Raw genomic sequence first — 11,218 nt, forward strand, 5'->3', positions numbered from 1 at the left:
TTAGTCGGAGGACTCAGAGCCCGTAGCCCCAGTGATAGGGCACGTTAGCCCGGAGGCCATACCTCCCCAAGTAGTGGGAGTAAAAGGGGCTTCTGTTATAAGATTTAAATAAACCGTGTTGCCTCTAAGCTACGTCTCCAGTCTCCGTGGGAACCCACTACATATACACAAGAAATGCTGTTCTACACATAACGGCCATGCCACGTTTCAGTTCAAAGTAACGCTGCAGTACGTGCACAGGCTATGCTCCTTTACACATACTCTGTATTATACGGCACACACTTTCATGGTGCTGTGTACACGGTATATGATGCGTTACACATAGGCCATGATGTATTATAAACTCCGTTCAAAGTATCAGTTTATACGTAGCCAATGCCACTGTACAAAGACAAAGATCCCCCTCATAGCCTTAACAGATTTTTGAGGCAAGTGGTGTTAGTGAGCACCTAATGAGGACTGGCACAGTACACAGGGGAGTGGGTGGCCAACACCACGCCCAGCCGCATTTGTCTCCCTCGTGGTGATGTGTATACACTGCATCAGGTACTCATTTGAGGCTGAGTCGACCAAGGGGAGGCCCAGGACCCGTTCAGATATTTCCCACTGTTATACCGGTAGGAACAACAGGTTCCACACTGCCCACCAGGGATTATTTGTCTGTCGTGCATATGGGGAGGGGAGGGTGGGGGTGGGAGGGGTGGGGCTGGGTGGGGAGGGGATGGTGGGGAGGGGCTGGGGGAGGAGGGGAGGGTGGGCAGGGGCTGGGTGGGGAGGGTGGGGCTGGGTGGGGGGTGGGAGGGGTGAGGCTGGGTGGGGAGGGGCTGGTCACCCCATGGTGCCCTTATAAAACTCAACGTTTAACCTACACACTACACTATACACGACACAATACACTACACTTATACAAGTGTAGTGAGTTATCAGGGAGACAGACGACGTAGTTGAGGCACACTCTTTTATTTAATCAAAAGGCGGTAACAATACTTGAAGGGGTAACGGCCCTTTCACCCGTACTCAATGGGAAACACCCCTAGCACTATCCCCTGACTGTCCTATTCCCAGTCCTCCGCTATGAGTGCTAGGGGAGGCTATCTGATCCGGCCCTGGTCAAGCACGGATCCCGGCACCCAGCTAACCAGGCCGTGCTCTTACAAGAGCAGCGGTCCTGGAGCTCTTGGGGCCGCGCCACTGGCTTGCCCTGCTCGGCCCTGACAAGGACAGCGAGCCAGGGAAGTTCCAGGGCCTATTCTGCCGGTATTCAGTCTTCCCTGGTAAGCTTCTCACACACTGGCCTCGAGCCCTCTGGCTCCCCGCCTTTTATAAGAATCCTCTCCGAGGGGTGGGGCTATGGGGGATCACAGCGCCCCCATGCCCCCCCAGGGTTAACCGATGCAGACGTGGATGTAGACACCCGTGTATGGATCCAGACACCCTTGTGTTTCTGTCCACCTTTCTCCCCGAAACAACCCCGACATTTGTATTTAATGTTGAAAAACTGGCAGGATTTTACGTACTTTGTGCTTATATGCTCAGTTATTTTGTGACTTGCTTACATTTTTACACGTTGCACTCATTTTCTTATGTTTGTTGTTGTAACTTGCTGACCCTGTGCCTCGACTGCATATCTGTGAAAGAAGAGCTTCATAGCTTATCGGATTCCTCTTCATCCAGTCTAAATAATTTATTCTGATTTTGGAAACCAATGCAGGATAAAACGGGGGGGGGGGGTAGAAAACACTCCACATTCCACACGGAGAAAGTGGCCCAAGTTTGGGCATCAAACCCAGGTCCCTCTGACTGGGAGTTCCAGCCCTGCCGCCTGCCAACGAACACATGTACAGTTCAAACCCCACGTGTACATTCGGTTATATACGGATGTATTTTTATAATTGGTTTCTGGGTGAGGACAAATAATGAAGCAGCCATATCTTTGCCATGTACCCTTTGATCCAGTGTGATATTGCAAGACTAATGCCCATTTTGTAACCAGACCCACGATGGGCAAAGGTATGCTGCATTACTGCAGCATCGTTCATCTTCTTGGTTCTTTCGGTAAAGTCACGTAGAAGGGAAGTAATAAAATAATAAAAATAAAACATAATAAAATAATATTATTTTATTATGTTTTATTTTTATTACTTCCCTTCTACGTGACTTTACCGAAAGAACCAAGAAGATGAATCCCTGCAGTCACGAAAGCTTTAAATCGAAATGCAGCATCGTTATTAACCTGGTTAATCTATCTCCGCACGATGGTGGGGGGGGGGGGGGGGAGTGCGATCTCTGCTGTAGCAGGAAGTTGGAACGGTGTCGTGCGCATCTCTTAACAGAGCGGAGCCGGCGCTGCCCCCATCCTCCGCGCTCGCCCAGGCCTCTAAATGGCTGACGGTTGTTGTGGAGGAAGAGGAGACTCCGGTGGAGGAGCTGTTGGTGCAGAAGGAGGAGACCCTGGTGGAAGAGCTGGTGGTGCAGGAGGAGGAGACTCCGGTGGAGGAGCTGTTGGTGCAGGAGGAGACCCTGGTGGAGGAGCTGGTGGTGCAGGAGGAGGAGACCCTGGTGGAGGAGCTGGTGGTGCAGGAGGAGGAGACCCTGGTGGAGGAGCTGGTGGTGCAGGAGGAGGAGACCCTGGTGGAGGAGCTGTTTGTGCAGGAGGAGGAGACCCTGGTGGAGGAGCTGGTGGTGCAGGAGGAGGAGACCCTGGTGGAGGAGCTGGTGGTGCAGGAGGAGGAGACCCTGGTGGAGGAGCTGGTGGTGCAGGAAGAAGAGATGAGGGGGGAGACAGAGGAGGTATGGACGAAGGAGCAGGAGGAGGAGATGGTGGTGCAGGTGGAGGAGACATTGGTGGAGAAGATGGTGGAGAAGGAGATGACAAGGAAAGAGGATCAGGTGATGGTGATGCAGGAGGAGAAGAGGAAGCGAGGGAGTCTGGCCCGCATAGCGAGAACCATCCGTTCACTCCTCCGACGCGTGCTGCTGTGTGGTGGCCGGTCCACCACACAGTAGAGGTGGTGGTGGTGGTCACGGATCGTTGTGAACCACAACCACTATCACCATACCCACCACACACACCCTGCACCCATTCACCCCCCTGTGATACCCACCACCCAACGCACACCATGCACACATTGCACCCACCCACCCCATGATCCCACCCCCACCACATTCCACACAAAGGGTTAGGGGTTTAGAGGGTTAGGGATTTATAAAGTTAAGGGTTTAGAGGTTTTGGGTTATTTCAGGGATAAGGGGTTTAGAGGTTTAGGGATTTCGAGGGTTATAGGGTTTAGGGGTTGAGGGGATTCGAGAGTTAGGGGTTTAGAGGGTTGGGGTTTAGAGGGTTAGGTGTTTAGAGGATAAGTCTATTTGGGGTACAGGGTTTTAGAGGGTTAGGGTTTTCAGGGTAAAGGAGTTTAAGGGTATAGGAGTTTATAGGGTTTTGGGTTTACAGTGAGGGGGAAAAGTATTTGATCCCGTGCTGATTTTGTACGTTTGCCCACTGACAAAGAAATGATCAGTCTATAATTTTAATGGTAGGTTTATTTGAACAGTGAAAGACAGAATAACAACAAAATCCAGAAAAACGCACGTCAAAAAATGTTATAACTTGATTTGCATTTTAATGAGGGAAATAAGTATTTGACCCCCTCTCAATCAGAAAGATTTCTGGCTCCCAGGTGTCTTTTATACAGGTAACGAGCTGAGATTAGGAGCACACTCTTAAAGGGAGTGCTCCTAATCTCGGCTTGTTACCTGTGTAGGGATGTTAGAGAGAGGGCCGTTATGTATGGCAGTCTATGGGAAAGAAACACAGTGGGCGGGGCTACGTGTGTGCACAGGGAGGTGCCCTCTGCAACGTCCGAGCCAGACACCCTGGGGGGGGCTGGTTTGGCGTTATGATCCCCCGGGGCCCCACCCCTCAGGGAGGGTTGGGTATAAAAGGGGACGTTATATGGGCTCGGGAGTTAGTTATGTGATAGTTAACTAAGAAGATGGAAGACGTCTTAGATAGAGCCCTGGACTCCCTCGTTCGATGTCCTTGTCAGGGCCGAACAGGATCGAGCCAGCGGCGTGGTCCCGAAAGCCAGAGCCGGTGCTCTTCTAAGAGCTGGTCTGGGACTCCGGGTACCGGCCCGACTTACCAGTGTCGGGCCAAGTAGCCTCCCCTAGCCCAGTAGTGGAGGACTGTGAGGTAGGCTAGGACTTAGCCAGGAAGTGTATCCTTGAGCTAGTCGGGTGAGGGGGCCGATACCCCCTCCAGTACTGTATGTCACATAAGAGTTGTGTTAAATAAATATCCGTGTGCCTCCACCTCGGCGTCAAGTGTCTTCACCGGTACTTCAACTGGTGTCAGAAGTAAAACTCGAACATGGACACGCGGAAGACAACGCGGGCCATAGTACCGCAAGAAGAAGATACGGCCGAGATCGAAACGCCCGGGACGGCTACACAAGCCACAGTGCAGCCGGAGCCTGATGTCTCCTCATCGGGGCATCCGAGTGAAGGAGGTTCACAGTCAGACGCGTTGCGGCTGGCTCACGGGAGGCTGGCGGAGCTGTTATACGCCGCTGCCGCCACGCTGGAGTCCATCACGCGGCTGGGGGCCGGTGATTCAGCACGGGGCGAGACGGCCCAACGACCAGGGCGCCTTCCCGCCATTTCGGAGCAGCCCGAGTTCGAATCTCCCGCCATCGACGCTGCAGCTGTTCGGGGCGTGGCCAGCCTAAACATCCACTCCGACATCGCCGTCGCTGAAGCCACGACGTCATCACCACCGCGACAGGCGATTCCATCGGCCGCTCGTACCAACGCACAGCCAAGTGGAGGTGACATCCGCCCGCGGGAATCAACAACGACCGCTGCACTCCATCAGAGGCTGCCCCCGCTGAAAGAGTTCGTCGGCGCGGAGGGGGACTGGGCCGGGTTCCGCAGGCGATTCCTCGCCCATCAAGAGATGGCGAAGTGGACAGACGAGGAGGCTCTCTGCGCGCTGCCGGCGCTCCTCGACAGCGACGCGCTCGCAGCCCTCACGTCGGCACCTAAAGAGAGGCGGGCGACGTTACCGATGGCGCTGCAGCTGCTGGGAGGGGTCTACGGACCATCGGCGGAATGCAGACAGGAGTTCTACGACCGCAAGCGGGGTGAAAAGGAGTCGCCCCTGGCGTACCGAACGAGCCTCCTGGCGATGGCCAAGTCGGCCTTCCCCCGTATGGATGACGACGGCATCGACGCTATGGTGACGGAGAAAATACTCCTCCTGGCTGACGACCTTGACATCGCTGTCGTCGCACAGGAGGACGCGGAAATGACATCGCTCCAGGCGGCGCGGCTCCTCCACGCAAACCTCCTGTCGCTCCGGCGGAAAGCCAGCAGGGCATCGGCGGGGCGTGCGGTGGCTGCAGCCACCCTTCCGACGGAGGAACTCTACGCCGTCGACCACCGACGGCAACAGGCGACGAGTGCACGGCCGGGCCAGGACGGGTCGGGCCGTTCCGACCATTCGTCACCTCCGACGCCGCTCCCACGGTGTTTTAACTGCGGCGTCCGGGGCCACGTCGCCTCGGGGTGCCGCTCTCCTCGTCAGCGCGGGACGACACCTCACCGGGACGACGGGCCTCATCCCAAGCTCCACCATCAAAAACCGGCGAGTCGCGGCACCCCACACGTTTGGCCCACACACACACCCGTCACGCACTCAAACACCGCGACGAGAGGGGGGCCGGTATCACGCACCATCGCACCATCACGCACCACTCCGGGTACCCATATCGAACCCGGCCAGTGGTCCGTGCTGGCCGATCGTGTGGTTGCCGCATCGTCGGGGTCGTCGGCCGTTGTGGGGTATATCGACGGGGTTGAAGTGCGCATCCTGGTCGATACGGGAGCATCGGCGACTATTATTTCGGAATTAATTTATAATATTCTCCCTGTCCGGAGTCGTCCCTTGATGCCAGTTAACATACCATTCTATGCGGCTAACGGGGGCTCACTTGGCATCATCGGACAAATTCGTGCCCAAATTTGTATCGGGGAAATAAAATTATCTGGGCCGATTTTTGTTTCTTCCTCGCTGGCGGTTCCGTGCCTGCTGGGGACAGACTTCCTGGCCAAAATGCCGATTGTAATTTTGATCGACCAGGGTTGCATAGAGCTTCCGTCGGGCAGACGCATGGCGTTTCTGCCATCACCGGTTGCGACGCGGACGGCGTTCGCGACGGTGCCGGCGTTCGTGGAGAGAACGGTACGCGTCCCTCCGGGGACGCAAATGTTGGTACCCTTGAAACTTCGGCGGCCCCTCGTTACGGGTGCTGGGGCACAAGGGGTACTGTTGGGACCGTCTAGGGCCGGGGTTAGTGGACCTGACTTACTTCCGGCCCAGACCATAGTGAGAGGGAATGGCGAACCCTTCATCGCGGTCCTAAATGTGGGCTCGCGGACGGTGGTGGTCCCACAGGGGACCGTGCTTGCTCACGCAACGCCGGTGCCGTGTGTGGAACCCGCCGTAAATAGCGTCAACACTGTCCCTGCGTCGCAACCGCATTCGGACAGCGATGAAGGGTGGCTCGAGGCGCTTTGTGCGGGATCGACGGACCTGTCCGATTCAGAGCGTCAACAACTTAAAACACTACTGCGAGAATTTTCCGACGTTTTTAGTCGAAATAAATATGATTTGGGTTGCACTCACTTGCTGCGTCACCATATTGACACGGGTGACAGCGCGCCAATTCGCCAAAATCCGTTTCGGTTGAGTCCCGCCGAAAAGGACCATGTCAAATCGGCTGTTGATGACATGTTGGCCGCAGACATTATTTCTCCTTCCACCAGCCCTTGGGGAGCGCCGATCGTCCTGGTTAAAAAGCAGGACGGTTCGTTGCGGTTTTGCGTTGACTTCCGGCGTCTTAATAAAATTTCGGTTGCCGACGCATACCCGCTCCCTCGGATGGATGAATCGCTTGACGCCTTGGCGGGAGCGCGATTCTTTTCCACACTCGATTTACTTTCGGGATTCTGGCAGCTTCCTCTGGATGATGAGTCAAAGCCTAAAACTGCTTTTCGTACACCGCACGGCTTGTTTCAATTCAACCGGTTGCCGATGGGCTTACACTCAGCGCCGGCAACTTTCCAGCGTTTAATGGAATTGGTTTTGGCTGGACTGCAATGGGAGTCGTGCCTCATTTATTTGGATGACGTTATCGTCTTTGGTAAAACTTTTGATGAACATCTCCAGAGGTTGCGGGGGGTTTTCCTAAAGATGCGGGCTGCTAATTTGAAATTCAAGCCCCAAAAATGCCATTTGTTGCGTGATTCGGTGCGTTATTTGGGGCACATCGTGGGACGCTCAGGTATTGCTACCGATCCCGCCAAAACGCAGTGTGTCAGCTCCTGGCCGACTCCCACCTCGGTGGGAGAGGTCAGGAGTTTCATTGGGTTCGCGTCGTATTATCGACGGTTTGTTGCTGATTTTGCAACAATTGCTAAACCCCTGCACGCTTTAACATCTAAAGGGGTTCGGTTCCACTGGGGCCAAGAGGAGGAGGCTGCGTTCCGCTCCCTTCGGGACGCCCTGGTGAAAGCCCCTCCCTTGATTTACCCTGATTTTTCGAAGCCCTTTTTGCTCGACACCGATGCGAGCAACACGGGTATTGGGGGTGTGCTTTCCCAGGTGGTTGATGGCGTTGAACGGGTGGTCGCGTACGGTAGTCGGGTGTTGTCTCCTGCGGAGCAGAGATATTGTGTCACCCGTAGAGAACTGTTGGCAATTGTTTTTTTCATCCAACAATATCGCCCATATCTGTACGGTCGGCATTTCACCGTCCGCACAGATCATGCGGCACTACAGTATGCCCTGCGAGTTCAACAACCATCGGGACAGTTGTCTCGATGGTTGGAGGTTCTCCAGGATTTTGATTTTGAGACCACTTACCGTAAGGGCGTTCGCCATACCAACGCGGACGCTCTGTCACGCATGCCAACCACCTCGGAATGTGCATGCCTCCTGGGGTCGGGACGTTGCAGACCTTCAGGGGACGCATCGGTTCCGATCCTGGCAGCCACCGACGACGACGAACCACTGCCTGATAATTCGATCGAACAACAGGGAAGGGATTCCCTGTTGGGGTTGCCCGTCACTGAGTGGGGACGCCTCCAAATGGAGGATACCTCCCTCCTCGGGTGGCGTCGTCGCGTCGGGGGTGCTGGGCGGGTGAAAGGTGATTCGGGTGCTTGGGAAATGGTACAGGGTCTGCTCATGCATTGGGACGGCAAATCACAGCGACATCGGCTGGTCGTCCCTTCTGAGTTGCGAGGCAAAGTGGTGTGGGCTGCGCATGAGCGCCTGTTACATCTGGGGACTCTAAAGACCCTTGCACTGATACAACTAGATTTTTTTTGGCCTGGTATGACAAAGGATGTTGCGGATTTTTTGAGTTCATGCCCGCGGTGTGCGCAACGGAAACCGCCGGCACGGGAGTCTAACCCGCCTTTGCAATCAATCAAGGTGTCCAGGATAAATGAGCTTGTCGCGCTGGACATCTTGGGCCCATTTCCCGCCACCCCCAGGGGCAATAGGTATTTGCTGACAGGAGTCGAGTATTTTACGCGCTGGCCCATGGCCTGGCCCCTTGCCAACCAGTCGGCAGCAGCCATCGTGGACGCCTTTGTTCAGGGATACGTCCTGGACAAAGGTGCTCCGGAACGGCTGCTGACCGACCAGGGTAAAAATTTTTCCAGCAAATTACTTAAACAAGTCTGTGACCTCTTAGGCACAAAGAAAATTCGGACCTCCCCATATCACCCACAGACTGACGGAATGGTCGAGCGCCTGCATCGCACCATTTCGTCAATGATGGCACAGCAGGTCTCAGATTCACAGACTGATTGGGACCTGCATATTCAGGGGGTCTTGGCGGCATACCGGATGGCACCCCATGCAGCTACGGGATTTTCCCCCTTTTACCTTATGTACGGTCGCGAACCCGACCCGCCTGTTCGCGCCCAGCTGCAGATCCCCGACCCGCAAGGAAAAACTAAATTGGCTGACCACGTCAAATTTAATCTGGCTAAATTAACTGAGGCGCGGGATGCTGCGAGGTTGAACTCGGACCGCCGTCAAAAGGCGAACGAGCGCCTCAGGCTGGGTCGGGCGCATGTAATACAGTGGAAACCGGGGGACAGGGCATGGTTGCACTGTCCCCAAGTGCCCCTGGCTACCTCCCCTAAGCTGGCGCGGCCGTGGCGGGGCCCTGTGGAAGTGGTCGAGGTCTTGCGACCACAGTGCGTGCGCATTCGATGGGGCAAGCGGCGATGGTTCGTGCACCCCTCTCGGTTGAAACCCTTCGTCGCGGTACACAAACCCACTTCACGCATGCGTGGCCAGACGTGTGGGGGGTCGACCGACTCACTAGGTCCGTCTCCACCGCGCTCACCTAATGCCTTGCCGGCCGTGCCACCTCCAGGTGCATCGAGACTGACGGGCTCACGCCCGACCACCCCTTCTGGGGATACCAACAGTCACGCGGCATCAGAGGAGGTCTCACTCCGGGACGGACGATTACCACCTGACGGTCCGCCACCCGGGGTTTCCCCGTGTGAGGGGCCCGCCGCAAGGACACGCGCAAAAATGCGCAGACTGTTGTGAAACCGCAAGATGTGTATATATGTTGTGTTCATTGTGTGTTGTGTGGGGGGGGGTGTTCCCTGCCCATTGAATTTGCATACGTTGTGCTCACCTGCTGTTGTATGTATGGTGGCTTCGCTGCAAATTGTACATAGCTTGTTCTTACGGAATTCGTATTTATTCAAGGGGGGGTGCGTCGGGTTGTTTTTTTTTCCTTCTTGCTGTTGCATTTTTTTTGTGTTCTTGTTACCGTTCTTGTTATTGTTGGTAATTAGTGAGGCACACGCGCGGTTACGGTAAAAATTCATTTTTATTGTCATTCTGTATGTTGGCAGCCGGGACGGCTGCGAGCTATGTAGGGGGGAGTGATGTAGGGATGTTAGAGAGAGGGCCGTTATGTATGGCAGTCTATGGGAAAGAAACACAGTGGGCGGGGCTACGTGTGTGCACAGGGAGGTGCCCTCTGCGACGTCCGAGCCAGACACCCTGGGGGGGGCTGGTTTGGCGTTATGATCCCCCGGGGCCCCACCCCTCAGGGAGGGTTGGGTATAAAAGGGGACGTTATATGGGCTCGGGAGTTAGTTATGTGATAGTTAACTAAGAAGACGGAAGACGTCTTAGATAGAGCCCTGGACTCCCTCGTTCGATGTCCTTGTCAGGGCCGAACAGGATCGAGCCAGCGGCGTGGTCCCGAAAGCCAGAGCCGGTGCTCTTCTAAGAGCTGGTCTGGGACTCCGGGTACCGGCCCGACTTACCAGTGTCGGGCCAAGTAGCCTCCCCTAGCCCAGTAGTGGAGGACTGTGAGGTAGGCTAGGACTTAGCCAGGAAGTGTATCCTTGAGCTAGTCGGGTGAGGGGGCCGATACCCCCTCCAGTACTGTATGTCACATAAGAGTTGTGTTAAATAAATATCCGTGTGCCTCCACCTCGGCGTCAAGTGTCTTCACCGGTACTTCACCTGTATAAAAGACACCTGTTCACAGAAGAGTTTTAGAAGGTTATGGGTTTAGAGGTTTTGATGTTTAGGGGATTAGGGGTTTATAAGGTGAGGGGTTTAGTGGGTTACGGTTTTACAGGTTTAGGGGTTTCGACGGTTTGGGGTTTATAAGGTTAAGGGTTTAGGCAGTTAAGAGTGTTGGGGGTTTATGGGTTGCCGTTTTATAGGGTGAGGTGTTTAGACGGTTGGGGTCTTAAGGGGAAAGTCCTTCAGAGGATTTGGTGTTTAGAGGGTTAGAGTTTAGAACGTTTTGAGTTTAGAGGGTTTAGAGAGTTACGTGTTTAGAGGTTTATGGGTTTTAGAGGGTTAGGGGTTTAGAGAGTTACGTGTTTAGAGGTTTTTGTGTTTCGATTGTTGGATGTTGAATGGTTTAGATGGTTAGTAGTTGAGGTTATAAGGGTATGTGTTTAGGGGTTTAGAGGTATCGGGGTTTCAAGGGTTAGTGATTTACAGTGTTACGGGTTTAGTGGTTTGAGAGTTGAGGGTTTAACACGTAGACTTTCACAACTAATATTGTCCATAATAAAGTTTTTTTTTGGTTTAGTCTCCAACACTAAATGGCACTTTTTGTTGATGTGACAAATTTTACTAATTGGCTGTTTTAGG

This window comes from Lethenteron reissneri, chromosome 6 (assembly GCF_015708825.2).
Source record: "Lethenteron reissneri isolate LAM-NWPU_2019-01 chromosome 6, ASM1570882v1, whole genome shotgun sequence".
Classification (NCBI taxonomy): Eukaryota; Metazoa; Chordata; class Hyperoartia; order Petromyzontiformes; family Petromyzontidae; genus Lethenteron; species Lethenteron reissneri.